The sequence below is a fragment of the Atractosteus spatula genome (assembly GCF_055471065.1).
Source record: "Atractosteus spatula isolate fAtrSpa1 chromosome 17 unlocalized genomic scaffold, fAtrSpa1.hap1 SUPER_17_unloc_1, whole genome shotgun sequence".
NCBI lineage: Eukaryota > Metazoa > Chordata > Actinopteri > Semionotiformes > Lepisosteidae > Atractosteus > Atractosteus spatula.
This window is the reverse complement of record NW_028296633.1, coordinates 284,093-287,622: the sequence shown is the minus strand read 5'-3', so window position 1 is coordinate 287,622 and position 3,530 is coordinate 284,093. Positions and strand designations below refer to the sequence as shown.

General features: G+C 46.9%; 1 pseudogene; it reads right to left on the bottom strand.

Annotated features, from left to right (window-relative positions):
• Positions 1 to 2,427: 2,427 nt before the first annotated feature.
• Positions 2,428 to 3,181, bottom strand: LOC148811110 (28S ribosomal RNA; annotated as a pseudogene; the record flags this gene model as incomplete).
• Between the last annotated feature and the right edge of the window lie 349 nt (positions 3,182 to 3,530).

Sequence of the window (3,530 nt, the reverse complement as noted above, 5' to 3'; positions counted from 1 at the left end):
TGCACGACTGTCATTCTTACTGTCATATTCTTTATCACCCCTAGGTGCTGCAGGTGCTTCAGCTGGAGAATAGTCTGCAGGTAATACAGCACAAAAAGCTGCTCAGGCATGGTGATGTCTTCAGAGGTGTGCGTCTTCTCCAGTATCCGCTCCACATCTCTCTTTGTAGCCCTCAGCACCTTCCAGCAGTCACTGGCTCTAGGCCAAGGACTCTGCAGCTGTCTGTATCTGTGGCAGAAGGAGTAGTACCATCAACGTCAATTCCCGTCATGTACTGGAACCGGAAACAAACTGGAATCAGAGTTCCAAATGGAAAATACCTCTTTTTGATGACTTCCTGTGAGACATCCTAGCTGCCTTTTTGCTGAATGTCCTTTAGGATGCTCTGAAAGATGATGATGACGTTAGCCAGGCTGGGATCCTCCTTTCCTAGGTTGATGGCATTCAGGATGTATCACAGGAACCGGTTGATGTTTTTTATGTAATTAGCAATGGTTTTGTGAGACATTCCAGTCATCCTCAGTTGGTAAAAAAAAGTACGCATTTTGGGAATGTCCTTCACAAACATCAAGGAATCTGGAAATGTTGTCTATCTAAAAAAATGTTTTTAGGGTTTATTTTTAGAGTTGGCACAATCTCAGGTGGGTGAATTCTGTGCTAATAATTTAAAATATGTACTTTGTGAGTCTCTGCCCAGTTTTAAATACCTACCTCCTGAGAGCAGGTTACCATATCTAGGTCCTGTATAAGGTACCGTTTAAACCCAGCCAGGTGAGGAGCATCTAGAGCGTGTTTTCTGTATAGTCCATCCCGGGTCACTCTCTTCTGGAGAGCCTGCTGATAACTCTTAACTACTGGGGTCTTGTAGGGATTTACTGGAACAGGACCCAACCCCAAGTCCTTCCAGGGCACCTTCCTGCCGTTTAGCCACACTTCATTGAATTTTTTCACTTTGACATTTAGAGCACTAGGCAGAAATCACATTGCGTTGACACCCGCCGCGGGGCTTCACGATGCTTGGTTTTAATTAAACAGTCGAATTCCCCTGGTCCTCACCAGTTCTAAGCCAGCTGCTAGACATTGGCCAGCACCCCCCCGGGCAGGAGGGGGTTGACTGATCCACGCCGCAGCTGGGGAGATCCGCGCGAAGGGCCTGGCGCGTGTCCAGATTCGTTGCCATGGATGATGGCTTGCCCCCCTGGCATCCCGGCCATCCTGCGAGAAGGGGATGGAGGTCTTTGACCGGGCGCCCGAGAGTGGCCATGGCACACGGCGCCTCGTCCAGCCGAGACTCACGCCCAGCCCCGCTTCCCAACCCAGCCTGACCAATCCAGCCATAGAGGCAATCCTTATCCCAAAGTTATGGATCTGACTTGCTGACTTTCTTTACCTACATTGTTCTAACATGCCAGAGGCTGTTCACCTTGGAGACCTGCTGCATACTACAAGCTTAAAACTAAATGCACATGAAAGTATAGACTCAGATCTTTCATTTAATGTCTATTATCCCCAGTTTAAAAACTCAGCATCATGTCTGCATCCATAAAAATGCGTGGCCAATGTTTTTAAATACTGACCAAATGGATGTGTTTATGTCCCACTGTGTGGTCCATGTGTGCTTTGTCGCTATGTTCCCCACTTCCTGACCTTGATTGTTCTTCCTCCCCCATTGGCCCATCATTACACCATTGTTTCCGTATTATGTCATCATCAATTAGCTTCTCGGCCAATCAGATTGCAGTTTATTCAGTATATAACTTAGAGGTTTTCAGAAGGAAGAGCCCTTTCATTTGACTTATGTCCTGCTTGGCTTTGGTTTCGTTTCACTTTTGTTTTTTTTGGTGTGTGTGTGTGTTTCGTATAGCTTCGGCTTTGTTGGTTTGTTGGTTTGTGTTTGTCTCCTTGGACTTTCGTTTGTTTGTGTTATCTTTTATTTAGCCATTACCTTGCTCAGACGTATTGTATCAACCTCTGTGTTCTTTTGTACCCTGTTACTTGTGTCCAGTCTCGTTTTCCCTTTGGTATTCGTAGTTCACTTGTGTATTTGTGTGAACTTTTGTGTAGTGAATTAGTTTAGGCTGTTGATTTTTGTTTTAGAAACACTAGTTTAGGACGGGTGGGTGCCTTTTGTCTTGTATGGTTTTGGGTAGCTAGAGCGTTAGAAGATGCCGAAGACTGAGTGTTTTGGGTTTTCTTCTGTAGTAAGGTTAGCTTTCCCTCATTTTCTTAGCCAGCTCCATTTTGTTTGTTGTTTTCTTTTCTTTGGCACAGCTTGGAGACGACTCGGAGGGTCATCTGGTCACCCGGGGGACTTTGTGTGATTTTCCCCCTTACCGGCTAGTCTGAATGGTCCTAGGCAGTGGGTCACCGGGAGCACATGGGGCGTCCGGGCCTCCACCAGACCTCGCTTAGTCTGAAAGCGCAATAAAAGCTTCGATCGAGGGCTGACTTTCAATAGAAAATAGCGAGGTGGCTGCTCTGCTACGTACGGCACCCTGACCCAGAATTAGGTCATCTGTGAATGATTTATCTCATACTGAACAGGATTACTATTGCAACAACACATCATCAGTAGGGTAAAACTCACCTGTCTCGCGACAGTCTAAACCCAGCTCACATTCCCTATTAGTGGGTGAGCAATTCAACGCTTAGTGAATTCTGCGTCACAATGATAGGAAGAGCCGACATCGAAGGATCAAAAAGCGAAGTCGCCATGAACGCTTGGCCGCTATAAGCCAGTTATCCTTGTGGTAGCTTTTCTGACACCTCCTTCTTAAAACCCCAAAAGTCAGAAGGATCATGAGGCCCCACTTTCGCGGTCTGTATTCATACTGAAAATCAAGATCAAGCGAGCTTTTGCTCTTCTGCTCCACGGGAGGTTTCTGTCCTCCCTGAGCTCGCCTTAGGATACCTGCATTGCCATTTGACAGGTGTAAAACCCCAGTCAAACTCCCACCTGCTTCTGTCCCCGGAGCAGGTCGTGGCTGGCTCAGAAACAAGAGCCTGTATGGGGCTCCCCCTCCTGCCTCACCGGGTAAGTGAGGAAAAGATAAGAGTAGTGGTATTTCACTGGCAGCGCCCTCAGGAAGGGGGCCTCCCACTTTTTCTACACCTCTCATGTCTCTTCTCAGTGCCAGACTAGAGTCAAGCTCAATACAGTCTGCTTTCCCCGCTGATTCTGCCAAGCCCGTTCCCTTGGCTGTGGTTTCACTAGATTGTAGATAGGGACAGTGGGAATCTTGTTCATCCATTCATGCGCGTCACTAATTAGATGACAAGGTATTTGGCTATTTTATTTACCAGATTAACTGGTTTCTTTTCCAGGTTCATGGGCCCGTGCACATTGTCATCCAAATGACACCTGCATGACAGCATTTGGGAGATGATATAATCCACCTTTGAGGCTTTGAGTCTTCCCATGCTGATAGTAATCATTACGAGATCCCAAAGTCAGTGATGGGTTATCTAGTTTAAGTGCCATCCAGTCTTTTTTCAGTCCCAGCTTAGGTAGGGCTACATGGGGCGGAACC